This window comes from Anopheles funestus, chromosome 3RL (genome assembly GCF_943734845.2).
Source record: "Anopheles funestus chromosome 3RL, idAnoFuneDA-416_04, whole genome shotgun sequence".
Taxonomy (NCBI): domain Eukaryota; kingdom Metazoa; phylum Arthropoda; class Insecta; order Diptera; family Culicidae; genus Anopheles; species Anopheles funestus.
The window spans coordinates 59,949,029-59,967,060 of record NC_064599.1 but is presented as its reverse complement, the minus strand read 5'-3'; the positions used below and the strand labels follow the sequence as shown (position 1 = coordinate 59,967,060).

Here is an 18,032-nt window from a genome sequence, read left to right as displayed (position 1 = left end):
CACGAGAGAGAACTTCCCAAGTATGTGTCAGCAGTAGAAAACTAAACATAAACTCCACAAGACCACGCGCCATCCAGACAACAATGCAATGCAAATCGAAGCAGTTTCACCCATGGGAAGTGGATCATTCATCCCCACCCACTCGTCCCAGAAAGCTGTGGAGGTGTTACCCTTCCGTCAGAAGGAACTATGAATATTTCAAGTTCACCTGGAGCACCTGATTCAAGACCGAACCCCAAAATGTCCGACCATAGGATTGATCAGCTGGCATTTGTTGTGGCTTTGTTCTCGCTCGGTCCCGCTCGGAAGTTACATTACCGGAAACACACTCTGAGAATTTCTCATCCAAATTACATATTTACCTCCAAGCATACTCCTCACTCCGGAGAGGTATTGTTCTACCTGATTGTGAGTAGTATCAGTAAAGGTGCAACGGTAAGAAAAGTTCCAGAGAATCAGAAATTGTAAAAGTTCAATGTTTACAGACCTCGTCAAACTTGTTGCATGTTGGGACACCTGCCATATTTGAAGGGTACTATGACCCTTTGCTATAGACGGACGTTACCCAACACAGGAGTATCAAATCGGATCAAAATCACCGTTGTGAGACGATTGTTTCCGATTCTCCCATCTCGCCCATCTGGTCTGATAACCTGGCTGAGAAATAACTCAAAACAAAGGGTCTCCCAAAACTGCTCCCTTTTGTTAATGCTTTCCTCCGCCAGCTTGAAACCGAAAGTCCAGCTGACGGCAAGAATGGTTTCCCAGGCGCACGTGGTTTTGGGCAGGCGTTAGTGTACTGCTTGCTGTCTCCACTAGTTTGACGTTGGCAAATTCTTCTAGCCTTCCGGTACCGGTGTGGTGACGATTTTGCAAAACGCACCAGTTCCTTCAAACCACCCCCCAGCCGGTTGGGAGTAGTGTGAGAGACAAAGATCATGTCTGGGTTTGGAGAACCCGGTGCGGCTTGGGTAATTTTAATACAATAATCAATTGTTCTCAACCCCAGTTCCAAACATTCCCGGCGTACCACGGCGAAGGGGGGCGGGAGTAGCTTTGACACAAAGTAGTAGTAAGGTTGCTGTAGTTTCATCAGCCCACCTTCCACAACACCTTCATGCCGAAAACATTCTCACCGGTAGGGTGCAAAAGGGAGGAAAAACCGGGCCACTGGGACAATCCATCTCGGGTCTGTTCAATTTTCTTATATGGAAACAAACAATGGATCAGCTGGCGGGCACAATGAACTTAACCGGTGCTGGCGGGTGGAAAAAGTTCGTCCTTGAGATTGTAACCTTTTTGAATAACTACCGCAGACACACACACACACACATATAGGCAACGAGACAAAACAAACAAACAAACGATGTTCTAAAGATCCGATGGGACAATGGGAAACACCCTTTTACGCCGGTGGGATCTTCAGATCTAGCTTCGTTGAGAGGGAATACTGGAGGAGTAGTCGCTTTGTTTACATTGGAAGAGTGAAAATGACAATGCTTTTGGTGTACACTCCGACTCGGAGACATATCTCACTTCTGTCTCTTCAGACATATCTCACTTCTGTGTCTTCTGGATTTTGATGAAATTTGTTAGATTTTTTTTTGCTTTCTTCTAAATATTATAACATTGTATGTATAGCAGGTTTTAATGAGCATGTTTTTAAATACTTCCTTCCAAGCGACGTTTCAAACTGTAGCACACCGTGACAATTAGCTAACCCCCTTCTACGGAGCATGTTTTATTCTTCGGGTTACGCTTCGCTGGTCAACACATCTTGTTCTTTTCTTGGGGTGTAATAAAACCCATGCTCAAAATAAACAGAACACCAGCCAAACGTCTAAAGGTACGAACTTTAGCCTATGGCCATGAGAATTCTCAGTTTACGACATGACCATCTTGCTAGGTCGAACGTTTGAGGGTTTCCCTACGCGAGCGCGAGTTTCGTGGAATTCATGCTCGTGTGTGTTTGTGCGAAATCCGCGTACATGCATCTCCGTTGCTTGGTTACCTAACCTGAACCTTCCAAAAACCCGTGTCACGTCTCCAGATGGGCCAGACGTGTCAGACGCGTTTGTCTACGCAGATATGCCCGATCGTGGCTATCATAATTTACGCACCGACCAAGATACATTCGGAGACGCGGAACAAATCTCGCCCATAGAGGCTTAGACATCTCGCTTTCATCTAGCACTAGTGCCCAACACGCCCACAGTGTTGGCCAGATACACATCAGACACCATCGAGTACCTTCGAAAATCGTGTCATCTCGAAGACGTTTCGTACGCACGTGCGACTCTTGCAAGACATTTTGACCTCCTCCGGCACGATGCTCTCATCCAAACGCCAAGGAATTGCCCAAGGCGGCCGCGTGTGCGAGAGAGAGTGAGAGTTGGTCCAATACCCACTAACGGTACACGAGTTAAAACGTTAAATGGCGCACGTGCCAGCACGTCCTGTTTCGGTGGATATTGTTTGATTGCGCACCACGCTACATGCCAAACACGCATTTTGGGGATGTGTTTAAGGTAGCAAAGGTTACAATACGTACGTTGCAAGTTTTGTTTTTATGACTCATTCCGGTCGACAGTGTGCTTTCCCAACCGCGGTTCGTGTTTTTTTAAAAACTTTCTGCCAGTGTGCAGTTAATGTTTATGAGCTGTAAAAATCACCACAACATTGTTCGGAAGGTAGCAGCGGTAGAAGCCGCCTTGGAGCTGGGTGGAACCTCCCGTAAATCATGTGCCATCCGTTCCCGTCTTATCGCTGGCGTCAGCGGGCGCCCGCTCGTACTGCGTCTGGAAGGTGACAAATTTCACATCGTCGATTATGATTGATTCGTACCCGATGACGGGCCATTGCAATCTGGACGGCAGAAGGGCGAACGACTATCATCGACGGATCCGGCTGGGTCCTTCCACTGGGCTAGCAGTTGGAAAACCCACTCAGCCGGTGATTGATGAAGTGAACGAGCTTTACACGGTGTGATGTTGTTCTTCTCTTCCCGCTAACTTCTGAAGACTGGTGAACGGAAATCACGGGGATTAAGTAGTTCAACGTGATTGGAGTTTGACCAGGAAGCAATACATCACGGTGCGATATAGAAGTCAGTTGTCTTTAAGCACTTGAAGAATGAGTGACATTTAAAACTGCTTTAAATGTGTATGCTTGAGGAGTTCGGGTCGCTTTATTAAATCAATCTACATTAACCTTCCGGTAGCTGAAAGATGTTCGATCGACAACTTTATTGAAATAACCGTATCCCATCTCATCGACTACTTCATCACGCAACCCTTGCGACGTAGCGAAACCAAAAGCTCACCCAAACGTCTATGAAGACGCACGCCACCGAAACGGGACTTCACGGTACTCGCGTCCTTCTTGGAAACCATCCACAAATCTGTATGCCTCTGTAGAGCGTGGTTAGCAGCCTCACCTCGGACCTCATCTTAACAGCGGCAAGCCCATCGTGACGATAGAGCTCCGTCCGTCAACACTTCCTTTGCCCTCGGTCTTTGCGCAAAAGAAAGATCGACAACGGCCGATAAGCTTCCCGGTCGCCGTGTTGACCGGGGTCGACGGGCAGCGCGAGATCGGTACGTCGAATCCATCAACGGGTGGATGGATCACCGAAATCTGCCCTTTTGTCGCCGACGGACAAGATTCCGTCCCGGCGATAGGATGCGCTACAAATCATCCCGTTTTGCCATTTGCTTGTCGCCCCTCCGAGTCCGCTTTCTAACCATGTCCACCAGCCTCAAATGGCAGGTAACGTTGGCCGGCAAACAGTGCCTAGGAAAAAGGTACATTTTCCGCGTATACATCAAACACGCTCACAGACTCAGCTGTTAAGGTTGGAGCTATTTTCTTTTTTTTTTGGGGGTGTGTTTGTCTTTGCGATCATAAACTATTACTGCAGAATGTTTTTCGGCAAATTTCAGACGGCATCAAACGGCGCGGGTCATCCACGGTCCAAGGACACCATCAAAGACAATTTAGCAGGGATATTACGGCGCTTTATGGCGGTCATTTTATGCCCCGTTCTAGAATGGGGCAGCGAGAAAAACAAAACCAAGAACCAAATGGGCAAAAAGATCAAGGAACCGTACCGATTTCGGATTTCTGGGTCTGGGGTTGTTCTCGGTGGGGGGGTTTTGCTCGGTTCGCGACATGCAGCGTTGAATAGACCGTTCCGCTGTGGCAGAAGGCTCGGTAAGTTTTGGAGCATCTTCTAGATCCATATCTTAAGAAGAAGTTTACGGGAGGCGATCTTGTACACTGGTGCTTCAGCTTCTTCAGCAATATCCAAAAACCCTTCGATGTTGCTCCACAGGAACAGAAAGTCACAGTTGTAAAAAAAGTCGTGACATTCAACGCCACGCACTGACACAGCGCGACCGAGACCGGCGAACGAGAGTGAACACATTTACCTTAATGTAAACTGGTTATGGGTCTCTTTGCTTGCCGTTAGCTGCCTGTATCGGTGCCTTTTTTTGGGGGTGAAGTTACTTCAAATAGTTATGACCCGCGTGCAGGCAATTTTGTTTCATAAAAATCTTACTTAAATTTTCAAATAAATCTAAATGTGCACAAATATCTGATTTTACTTTAACGGGAGTTATATCTTGCGTCGAGAGCGAAGCTATAGACAACGCTCAACGTCGTTTTTCGTCGCTCTGCAGCTTGATTAGTATGCCGACCGTGAGGTAGCGTACGGTGACTCCAAAACGACAAACCCGCAGACATAACAGTACCAGAATCAAATGTCATTATGAAACCAAAAATGACAAATGAAAAGCTTAAAGCAGAAAGTCCGACGCATCTCGATCAGCAAATCGCAACATGCGTCTCGTCCGTCCGACGCGAAATATCTTCACATAGCGGTGACGATTTCCGCCAAACAGGCTCAACATACTTGGAGGGGTTTTTTTTGGCATACTGCTGCATTGGATATGTGTGGACGAAAAAAAAAATTGAACACTCACTTCACCGAACTGATTGGTGTTAGCTGATAGGACATGAGAGCTTTCTTCTTCATTGATTTCCTTTTTTTCTGTTTTGGCGAGTGGCGCCTGTAAAGCTATTCCGTCGATCGTGCGGTGTTAAATAATCGAAACGATGCCGCCTCTTATCAACGTTGTATGGGATATTTGCAAACAAGTGTTACTCAGCGTGTTACACCTCTTTTTTCGGTACTTTATTTCTTCTGCTTCAGTGTACTACATGCTGTACTGCATCATAATACACACAACTCGATCGATCGACTGAAGTATCGCGAACACACCATAAAAAAAACATCGAATCACGTTGTCGCTGCAACGGCGATGACAAATGTCAATCCGGCCGCCAAACACTCAGACAAAGACGACAGCGACGACAACTAAATCGATGACAATCAAAAGTACACAACAACAACAAAAAAGTGACAGTTGATAATCGTGTCCAGTAGCAGTGTGCACTAGTAGACGGGGTCGGAAAAAAAATCTTTCGACAATCGAGTGGTGATTATCGGTAAATGGTGAGTTTTTTTTCGCCCTTCGTAATTTTAATTTCCTCTGCTCACTTCATCCGGTGCTTTAAGATTTTTTTGTTCATACTAAATACAACAAAAACAAAACACTCAATTTGATGTTGTTATCGCAAGTGGCGACACTCATTTCACGGCTCGTATGTGTGATAAATTTTCATGAGAGTTACTCCCTTGGCTCTCGTCCATATGGTCCGGGAGTAGCCAGCTGTGAAATAGTAATCACTGTTAAATTAGGTGCTAAAACCGTGTCAACAAAGCCCCTCTAGGCCGTCTCGCATCTGTTCTACCAACAACGTTCATTATCATCCGGTACGGGGTTCCGATTGGATTGCCGCGGACTAAATTGACCACAAACTACAAGTAGCTCACCGGTCGGTCTTTATCGGTCCACAGGTGATCACCGGCCAGTGCGCGATCGCGTCCATCCATGAAAAAGCCTACCGGGGAACATAAATCACACATGACTTCAAGCGTTCCATTTTTTTGCTCGTGCCCCATGTCTGATTGTAGGTTTCAAGCAGCGGACAGGTGATGATTGTCCCATCATCCTTCGTTCCAGGTCCCCCATTTTTATCACCTAAAAGCTGTGAAGGTAGCATATCTTATGCCAAGCTGTCCACCGGATATTGGGTGGCTCCGGTAGATTTTCACGGCCCCATGACGCTGCTGATAGGTGACTGTGGCCAACCCGTTTAATGTCACTATTTATGGACCTCAAGATTCTCGGTTCGGTGCGCTCGCAGATAGCACACACTTCACGTACGAGAGTTCTACCACACTCCAGCATAAGTCATCCATAACCCAGTAAGGCACAGCCCCGTACAATGTTTTTTTGTTTCTCCTCTGCACACAACAAAACGGAGTAAAATCGTTGTCATTAATTTTGTTTTCGTACACCATTACCACTGTTATTATGATGTTTTCAGTTTATCATAAATTACGCGTACGCGGAAAAACGGCTCCCTAAGTCGAAAAGTGGTACGGTACGGCCCTGCAGACGGTATAGGGTGTGATTTCCTTCATGGGTCTCGCACGAGCCCATAGTGGGCACGGGCACAAAGAAACGTTGGCCGTGCTTGACCGACCATGCGGTCCGGTGTTCTTTCTCCCGGAAAACGTTTTTTTTTTTTGCCAGGCGCGTTAATGTTTGCGGGTGGATCTGCCACTGCCGTCATGTACTGGTGCATTTAATTTCAGTTTCATCATCGCCATGTCGCACGGTGAGTAGTGAATTTTACAAGTCTTTTTTTTTTGTGTCTGTAATTTTCATTTTAAATGCTTCCACATTCCATTCTTGATGTTTAGATTAGCGTGAATTAGGAGAATAATTGTGTAATACCTTACAAAATATGATTAATAAAGCAATTTTAATCATTTTCTGTGAAATTTCATAACTTGGCTTTATTTGTCTCTTTTCGCTCTTTTGCTATTCTAAGAGAATATTACGTATTTTTTCATCTTCAAATATTTTTTGAATTCTATTGCAAAGCAAAAAGAAAGCCACCAAAGTCTACTTGCAACCTGATCTTGCCTAATCCACTGCATCATAAAACTGGAAAATAATTCATCCCCTTTGTATCGGGTACCATCATCGTACGATTTCATTAGGATGATGTTACAAATTTTCCACACACTTTACCGCATAAATAATACAACTCCGAACCGCCGAGACGACCAGGCCACCAAAGGGGATCAACGTAAATTATGCATCAGATATTGCACCAAAACAGCTGTTATTTTATGTTCCGTTTGCTGCTGACATAGCTATGATTTATGCACCGGACCACCGACCATCAAATCGGATATTAGGAAACGTTTCCATTTCCCGTACGCCGTGCCACGTGCACGATCCTCACGATTTGATGATCACGGGGGGTGGAGAGTCGGAAAAAAGGGTAGTTCAATCACAACCTGAAGCTCTATACGTTGGGTGGGGTGGTTCAGTTTTCCCGGCCCGCCATGTCGGGAAAATCGAGACCGATCGTACCGATCATGGTGGGGAATTTTCGACCACACCTTTTACGGATACGCATCGTTCGCATCCGATGGTGAGCAATGGGTTCGCTTCCTTCACGCATCACGACGTCCGGTGACGTTGCAGCAACAGATCGGGCAGCTCCATCGAAGCCAAACTGATTTCAGCATCTGTTCCGTTCGCGCATCTCTGTCTCGTTTCAATTTCTTTCCATTCCACTGCCTGCACCACCCCATAAACGGTCCATCGCTTGCGGAAGGTTTCGAACTGTCCGTCCACCCGGTGTGGGTGAGGCACTGATCCACCCTCTAGCGCACCCGTTACGTTGGATGGGTTGAGTTGGTGCGTTTTCTTCTGCTTTTCCCCTCAACGCTCAGAGGTCAGTCAAATGAAAATGCAAATTATGTAGCACAAATAAATAGTTTATCTTTCCGTTCGCTTCCCCAAACACCGTTCCCGTGTGGCATCGGGTCGATAGTAAAACGAATTTTAATTATGTCGAAATACCGTACCGTATAACATCAGCTTCACAGACACAAATACTCACTAAAGTTTGCATACTACGAGAGCGCGATAGATCAATGTGCTAGAATTGTGCCAAGGTAGAGACATGATCGTGCTGAGAAGGTGTAAGATACTGTACTAAAATGGTACAAAACGATCAAGAACAAATAGTTCGATTGGTCTCTAAGGTGCTGCACGGGATGGAAAATTAATTATCATTAAACAAAATATCTTAAAAACAGTTCTACAAAATTTGTTTCATAATTACAGTGGTTGTCATTGAAATAAGGTCATCATTAAAAAATTTCATTATTTGAAGTTATTTAAAGAATTAAACATTGTACTAAAAGATGGAATTAAATTCAATATTGTTCTTGAAATGTAGATATAAATTGAAAATAAATAAAATAAAAAAATATACATCGACCTTGGCCATTTTGATCAAACATCACTAAACTAATAAATAACTTTTCCAATATAGTCTAACATATAGTTAAATAAATTATTATTCGGATTTCGAGTTTTGCATACATTTTTCATCGTAAAAACACTTTGATATACGCATAAATTTTTTTTTCTACTATTTCCTAGTAACATCTACTAAGCCTTCACCTTGTTCTGCTCACACATAGCATAGTGTCAAACTCGATCAGTACTACATATTTCATTTCAGTTTCTCACCTAACCGGCTCGGCATCTGGTTCGCAACAACCGCTCACAATAGACGCTACCGGGCTTCACCCAGGGATTGTGCCGGTTTCTAATCTCTGTGCGGCATCTCGTCGAAACCCGAAGCGAATTCTGGTCGATTGTCCAATCGTCACCGTTAGAAACCGACCGTTTTGCTATTGCTCCCGCTCGCTCACTTACACGCGGTGCAACAGTGCAACTATTCACTGCCCATTTTCCGCTGCACTTCGGTTTGCAATGTGCGGTGCAGTCCGTTTGGCTGATCTGCCGCTAACACGAACAAGGCGCGACGGGCCGGAAAATGAATGGCATTAGGTGAACGATTAATTAAAAGGAAGCATGATTGACAAATGGAAACGGTCGTTGTTTTCCTTCGGTACGATGTGTGCGCTTAACGTACGCGGTGGTGGCACTGAGGCCGGAAGTCGATCTTTTGTCACATGGGTGTTTTATAATGTATTTTTGCGATTGATTCTGTTTGCGTTTTGCATGCTCGTTTGTCTCAACCGACGTATCTGCTTCAAAGGCGAACAATTCGCAAAAAGAAAGAAACATTTTACAATAATTTAATAATCGTTAAACGTTCAACCCTCTGTAGCTCCCGAATGCTGGAACGTTTTTGAACCAATTAAATAAAAACCAGCTTAATGTCTACCGCACTACACAATGCAAAAACATGCAAACTGCTGCCCGAACCAATCGCAGCCATGAGAACCGCAACGAACGATCGGTCAATTAAGTCACAGCCAAATGACAAACACTCTTCAAATCTTGCTCGACTATTGCGCCCCGGTCCTGCTGCGTGCGAATGCGCGATTTGCGTGGCGGTAAGCGAATAATAATGGAACGCCCCAGGGATGCAGGAGGTAGCTTTAGCATTCCCCAACCAACCCAGCGGGACGTTCCGATTGCTAGAGGGGTTTCAAATAATAATAATACAAATCGACGAGATGGAAAAAATACAACATGATTGGAAAACTGAATGCGAGTGGCTAGAACCCCTTCCTAATTATGAGTACCAAGAAGAGTTCGTAGATGTTTGTGCGAGTAGTACGACAACTTCAAGCTCACCGTATGAGTTCACCCCTCGGTACAAAATGGCGTCCGTTACAAAACGTCACTGAAAGCTGAGAGGTTAAAGGTTAGGATAAGATTTTTCCAACTTCTCGCGCCATCGTCAGCTGCTGGCTTCTTACGCGTGAGCATATGGATGCAGCAGAAGCCCAAACTGGTGACCATTGTTTAGCGACATTGTTCTCAAACAACATCCAAACATTTCCCTCTGAAGGAATACACACACACACACACACACGCAGGAAAAAAAACTTCCCTTCTCGGATGCTGCTTTTCCACCGGAAACAATGACATCAGGACATAATGAAATTCGTAACGTTTTTTAATTTAGCAAATTGCGCTCACGGGGTCTTTGAATGTGTTTCTGCGACCTCAAGCAGCCGTATTGGTATGGCGATCGGGTCGTCCAGCTGCAAACTTTTGATCGTGCGATTATTCGCGTGCGCAAACATCACACAACGTTTGCGATATCCACTTCAATCGATTAAGCGCGCACGGTAACGTACCGGTTGAGTGTGTTGGGTATACTTAATTTCGTTCCCCCTTCACGGTTCGATCAGTACTTCCGAGTGGTTTCGCCGAGTGTGTGGTAAGATTAGCGCCAGGTCGAGAACGACTGTTTGCGAACCACTCGAATGTGAAAGAAATCGGCGTAACGGGTGAGAAAGATTCCGTTTGATTTATATTTTATTGCAACCCGTCGGCTAGGAAGCAAAAAGAAGGTACTGATATTGATTCTCGCTTTCAAGTGTAACGACTTTGGGGTGTATTATTTTTTTCGTTAGTGTGTCCTCTAGTGCGGTAAGTGGTGGGAACTTATCGGTAAGATTTCAAGCCGATATGCTTCCGGTAAGGTTATCTACACCGAAGAGGTTATTTATTGCTGTGGAAATAAAAATTTCATACCGAAGAATGAGAGAAATGTGACAGAAATAATTAATGGGGAAACATGACTATTATTAGAATTTTATTATAAATTAGTTAAAATGCCTTAAATCTCAATTCTCTTTTCATATTTGAATCTCTGCAAAGCTTTGTCGATCTTGTCTACTGTCTAATTTCTATCTTTTTTTTTCAATATCTCTTTGGATTTATGTGATTTATTTTATCTGGACCGTTACACCCCAAGAGTTCTATGCATGTGGAGTGTGAATACGAGATTTGAACCCAAACTGGGCGGCCGTTGTTGTTCATTCATGTGTTAATGATTTTACTCTTTGACAACACGCTTTGAGAGCGTTTAAAACCATTCTTAAATGAACACCTCACGGCATTTATCGTCTTCATCCATTGATCCACTTGAGCACATGAAAGAAACCAAAGAAAAATTCCCATTGCAGTTGTAACCGGTAAGGACACAGAAATACAGAAAAGTAAATACGAAAGAAAGACGACAGCAGCAACCAAGAAAAAACAACTACACCAACCCAAAAATCAATACTCCAAAAAAGGGCACCCAACAATTCCACCACACAAAAGACGGGAAGCTGGAAAAAAACCGGAACGGTCGGGACGGGATTGCGGGTGGAAAAATGCAAAAAGGAAAAGGAGTAGCAATATCTGGCCTGACATCCGAAGGATATATGTCACACGGCATTGATTTATGCTCGTGTGCAAACGGTTGCTTGCCGGTACGGTGTCCAACGACCGTTTTCGCCCGATGTATGGATATGTATGCAAGGGCGCGCACATCTACATACCCGCTGGGATAGTCGTTGACCATCCCGATATCCATCCGATACGGTTCGAAAATGTGGAACCGAGAAGTGGAAGATCGCAGTTGCGTATGCGCTTTTGATGCCCCGCATCAACTGCATCGGTTCGCCCCCTTTTTTTTTGGTTTACCGTGCGCAAATCCGTCCCCATTTTTTCCCGGCCGCTATTGGTGATTGTGGGAGACAGAATCTCCAGATGACACCGGGCGGTGTGGAGAGGGGGTGGGGGAGAGGCGGGGGAAAACGGATGGTTGGGAGATTTGTGTTTCAAAGGAGATTACAGAATGGAAGCCGCTTCTTGGCTTCAGCTGAACAATCTTTTCACCCATAGCTTATGACGGTACGATCGGGCATTCGGGGTGGGGTGCACCCGTAACAGCAAACCAATGGACAAGGTTCTGAGCATAATAAGAAGGCAATAAGCATACCCGGGCTACACACACCCGGGAGAGGGATAGTGGTTAGAATGCGCACGATTATTTGAATTGCCAATAAGCGAAATGGTCCCAACGCGTGCGCAAACGTTCTCCTTTCTTTACTTTCCGTTCTCACTCACTCGCAGCACACAGGGAAGGGCTTAAAAGGAGAGCTCCCACCCTCTAACGTCCCCCCTTTTTTTTTGAAGGAGAAAGATCACAATCTCGCCAAGCGCACACGGACACCGCAACGAGAAGGCCCTTATTGCTGCCGCGCGAATAAAACAGCCCGAAAACGACAAGCCCGAGAGGTAGCAGAGCAAGATTGCAGCAGCTCGATCAACATACGATGCGATGATCCTGATCCTGTGTGATGCAGTTGTGCAGTTCTTTCGTCCTTCGCTCTTCTTTAAAAAAAAGCGCGAGAGGAGGTGGATGTTAGCTCCACACGGGAAGAAGTCAACATATTGCTCACCGATCAGGTTCGGGACAAAAAAACGGTCTGCAAGAAAAATCTGTCCACCCAGCCGATACAATTTTTGTGCTACAGTTTTTCCTCCTCTTTTTATCATGTTTTGTTGTTATTTGTTTTTGCTTTTCTTTTTGCTCGCTTTTTTTTGTTAAAGAGTGTTTGTTTTTTTTTGCTACATTTTTTCTTTGGTTTTAAGTTTCTTTTTTATTCTTTAAAATTTTACCATTTCCCGTTCCACTGCACTGCGTGAACGGTGTAGTTGTTTCGTTCTTTATGCCTGCGGACCATTTTCGTTTTCTAGTTCTGACCGGTGGGTACAGCAAAAGGGTGACGTTTTTTTTCTTGCAGTTTTGTAAAGTTTTTCCATTTTTCTTTCAATTTCATTTGATATTCTCGTTTGCCGCAAAATTATGGACGAAGCCTGGCCGGTGGTGGTGGTGCAGATTTTATGCTGATTTTATGTGTGCGGCATTACGCTTTAAATCGTTGGGGAAGGAGGGAAATCAAAATATGCGCACAATCCTGGCGTTCACGTTTTTGGACATCTCGGAAGGATTTCTTGAAAACGTACGGTAGAAGGAATCGATCCAAACTTCGGACCGATCGATCCGGGTATTCAAGGATCCGATCCGATACCGGGAAGATACCGGCAAATGTTGGACGTGACGAATATGTATGCTACATATTTTAGTGGCCGGAGTGCGATGCAAAGGGAGAAGGCTGACTCGAGGACCAATGCCAAATTTAGACGAGATTTATGGTGATACGCTCGATCGGACTGCAAGGCAGAACGTCGAGAATCGTCTGCATTCGTACGTCTGTGTCTGGGTGCCGCCCTTTAGACGAGGGTGACGAAGCAGAGAATGTCTTTGCTTGATTCTGTATTTTGCAATCAAACCGTTAAACTTTAAAAGTCTTAGACGTAGAATGGTTCATCAGGTTGTGGTTCATTCTTTTGCATCTGTAAGATTTGCTTAGAACATCGAAACCCTCCAACATTCTTCGTATCGTACGGACACAACAGCAAAAACCCTTTCCGATGATCGTAAATATGTGCCGACAAAGCACGAGAAGCGAGAAATTTTATGTTTCTTTATCCAAACTAACGGGTCCTTTCGGAAGTTTTGCTGGACAGTTTATCTGTTTCTTTAAATGAAATAACTTTACATCAGATCTTAACCGAAGCGTCCAAAGTTCGAACGTAGCCCTGATGGTCTCATTTGACTGCGTCGCGGGATTATAGTCCTGCGACTGCGACCGTTCGTTCTCCTCGAAGCGATCGTCGTCACCTTCAAATGTTCGGACACGCTCAGCTGACTCCCAAGCTCGCTGACGCATTCCGCGTCTGGACTTCTGCCGCCTGCGGGTCACACGGGTAAGAAAAGCCAACTTGCAACTAAGGGGTCATCCGACTCGCGCGCACGCATACCCACAAAGTGCGCACCCACTTGTTACAACCGAAACGATACGCGCTGACCCTTTGGAGAAGACGTCGACTCATCCGGGTTTTTTTTCGCGTGACGCACCGGACCCACGCGTATGGAAGGAAACACGACTCGAGAACCAAACAGCAGACGGCAGCAGGCAGACTCGAGTCTCTTACGCATCACCAAGCGCACCTCCGCAAAGGTTCATTTCCGATCGCTATTAACGCTTCCGGTGGATAGAAGGATGGATAGAAGATGGATGGGTGCGGAAGGTGAAGGCAAACACCCAGAAACAGTACCCGAAAGGGACAAACGACAACAGAACACTTGCATAATGCAAAAGGGGAAGTCAACATTCTACCACGTTTCGATCGTACAATATTATTACCTTGTTGAGGTGTTGGAAGTTATTGGGTTTTGCTGTTGCCGAGACGTCGAAACATGGATATGAGTGTTTTTATCACCCGATTCGTATCCCATACGAGATTGAATGTTTATAAAACTCTTTACAACACTATCGGCCGTGTAGGAAACGTGTCTTATTTAATCTTTGAAGGAGGTAGAATATGATAATGGAACGCTTGTGTACACACATTGTGAGAAATATATACAGACTTTGAGGAGGTTTCTTGATATTTTGACTCGAGTTTCTGAGCTGTGGACCCAAGATCATGGGTCCAAATTAATGGAAAGATTAATTATGCTCAAGAAGCACAATGCTCGAGAAGACGACGTAAATCAAAGTTCATATATCCTCATGCCCCAAGCAAAAGCAACTCATTAAAGACTCTTTTTTTATTATTTCAATAATCATCATCACCGCTTATCAGCAGACCAGCTAACCCATCGATATAGCGAATCAAGTGTTTTCGCACCTTCAGACAGCTTCACCTACACGCGCACACAGTTTGTTCACCAAAGAAAGCGTTTGATTGCGGTGCCCGATCATCATAAACCTGCCGGCTCCTGAGGCTATCCACCAGGTCGTACAGGGGATTTATTTTGAGCCGGTGGGATTAACCAGTGCTTCAATCGATTGGTGTTGGAGTACGCGCACGGCGGTCGTCTAATCACAGCGGGGCTATTGGGTAGTCCCAAAATATCTATACCCACCGAAGCGCTATCGAGTGTGGCGGAATGATTTATGACCGTACGGGTGACGATGATCGGACCGCCTGATAATAGCCGGCCGGCAAATGGTCCGACTATCAGGGACGCGCGTGACGTCACGAGCAAAAACATCCGGTCGGGTGACTTGTAACCCAAAATATGGAGAAAAAATCTTTTGCACGAATATCCAACAGCGGCCAAAGAGAGTTATCTTAGTTGCGAGTCAGAAAGAAATATCTCTTCAGAGCTTTATCATCAAAATGAACGTCCAAAGAGTGGAAATGGGTCAGTATGAAATGAAAAGACTTCAACATTCTCCTGAATCTGATAAAGATCTCACTACGGAATGTCAGTTTATCGATGCAGCACACGTGTTATCGCTGTCATTAAGCAATTGTGGAGCAATTACAACTCCACCATGTGAAGCACGGCTGCTGAAAGCAACGGATCAAAGTGAAAGAAAAACACTCCTTTGGGAATTCTTCTCCGGAGAAGCAATGTCGTCGAGAAAGAATGACGATCAATCACGGATCGGGTAGATGGAAAGCAAAATTGGAAACGAAGCACATGAAGATATTTGTCAACTTCTTTACAGTGAAGACGTTGTTTTTGTTTTGGGAAGATATTTTTTACTTCACTTTTGAGATTTCAATATTTTAGTCTTTATTCTAAGAATAAAAGTAAAGCTATAGTGACCAAATGATATTCTGGAGACCCACAAAGCCTCTACTCAAAGTCACTGCGGTCGTTCGGTTTGCAACAAAGCAGTACAAAAAGGGGATCGCCCATTCTATAAACTCGCCCCAGAGTGTCGTCATCCTCGAAACTTCGTCAACCGGAACGGAAATGGTCAAAACCAAACCCCTCGCACTCAATGCTCCATGTAGCCGAACCCATTCGTGCGTCAAGAGTACGAGTCATTGTGGTATGTAAAACGCCACTGAGTAAGTATGCGTGTGTAATGTTGGGGAAAAGCTTAGATAGAACTCGATTCCACACACAGAGGAAATTGTGTAAAATGTATTTCTTCTTGTAAAATACTGAAAAATAATACAAATAGAGGAGAAAAGCATCTGCTGCACAGTAATATAGACAAACGGTTAAGCGCTAGAGGTGAAACAACACATTTCAACAGAGCAAACATGCGCACTAACCGACTAGAACTAATAATAATGCATAAATTGCTCGGAAGTCCAACCGGAATGGGAATAATTTTTACAACATACCCAAAAAGTTGTTTTTCACCTCATCAGCAAACACAAATAGGACAACAAATCTAGCGAAATAATTCTATTCCATCATAATCATCATCATCAGCCAGCCAGCCTGTCGCTTAGGCCTAGTGACGCATCGCTTCACACAAAATGCCACTGCGCAATCCAATCCGTACGGTGAAGGAGACAATCTAATTTACGCCTACCTATAAATTGTTCACAATAATAATAACATAAAGCCGAAAAACAACATGGTCTAAGGTTTGCAAGAAGCAAACAAAATACAAGGTCCAACCGGTTCAACCGACTGCTAAATTTCTGGCTGTCAAAATTACTCCATTACCTCGCATTTTGGGTGTTCGATGAGCCACTCCGCATATTACGATTAGATGGGTGTGTGAGGCCGTTTTTTTTGCTTCTCCTCCAACTTCAATCCTGACAGAGGGAAAGAGTTAACTCGAGCTTAAATTGAGTGAAACACTTTCAATTTTGTATTTCTTTTTTTCATACAAAGCTACAAAGCGTAATGCCCCCGACCGCAGCGTAATGCGTAAAGGACAATTAATTTATACCGAACCGAACCCCATTTCAGCCACCTACAATTTGTAACGTCAGCTTCAAAACTCTACCCTCTACGCGGGCGGGGACACTCATCTGCATGTCCGTAATCACCTAGTCGAGTCTTTCCTTCACCGTTCCCGCTTACAAGCGCTCAAGTGAGGCTCGTTAGAGTGACAGACCAAGCGCGTCCTTTTTGGGTGCAAAGCAGAAACAACACCAGGGTCGTCACCAGTGACTGGCTGTTTTCGGTTGTCATTCACTTTGCTTTTTGGGATGGAGGTTCCCGCACTCTAGCTCACGGTGGTACGATCCTTTCCTCTACCCACTCACGATTGCATCGACGTAATCACAAAACTATGAAGCGATTAGATTTTCCACGCAACTGTGACAACAGCCGAACCAGAGCTAATGTTCGCCCACCGAGGCGCACTGGCGGGTTGTGTGTGTGCAGTTGTAGTTTAATAGTAAAAGTGAGAAAGTTTTACCACTTACCAGCCCGAACCGTAACGTTACCGACCGATTACCGTCTGCATTATGCACCATTTCAAGGGTAACACGAATGAGACTCGGTTGCCTAAGAATATGTGACGGCAAGAGCTGCACAAGAGTGAAAGTTTTCGAAAGGTAATGTACTTTGCAAAACGGTGGTCTTTAACCTGCACTAATGGGTTGGATAATGGATTGCCGGTGGAGACAGTTAAGTAAACTGATGTGGCGTGGCTAAGCTGAAGGATATTAGGTGGAAGCTATCAAATGAAGAAAAATTAGTGTAATTCTACTCTAGATCGTGGTTTATCTAAAAACACGCTTTCTTATCTAAAATTGCAAGAAATGATATCAATTTCAATAATTTCGGCCACCTTTGAATAATTTCGGCGATCCTCCCGTATCTGGAGGAAGGCGATCATACAGAAGTCTACTGGTTATCCTCCGACAGTAGTGCAGCAGAATCTAAAGACGAATATCTAAGGCTATATGATCGGATAACATCCTCAAGAAGTTACGCCTTCATCAAGAAGTATCACACGAAGGAGAGAGATCACTGGAGGAGATAGATTTATTGAAGAACAGCAATTTACCAAAGACCTGCTTAACCTCTCTATGATTGTTTGGTGTCGTTCGCATTACATGATGCAGCTCTTACTATAGAATATTTATAAAAGTACCAAACCTTTCCCCTTCAATTACGTGTGAACATTAGAAATACATTCTGCGGTTTATGTGTCACCCCTACTCCCTTCTCATGCGTTCGTTCCCTCTACGCCTTGAAAAACCTTCATTGCCAACGATTCACTTATCTAGTAGATGCAATTTCAGCTTAAAATGTTCACCGTCCACTTCCCA

General features: G+C 44.6%; 1 protein-coding gene across 1 annotated transcript in view; it reads right to left on the bottom strand.

Moving 5' to 3' along the window:
- LOC125768357 (putative transcription factor SOX-15) overlaps positions 1 to 18,032 on the bottom strand; it is a 53,461-nt gene that overhangs the window by 28,669 nt on the left and 6,760 nt on the right. The window lies entirely within an intron of this gene.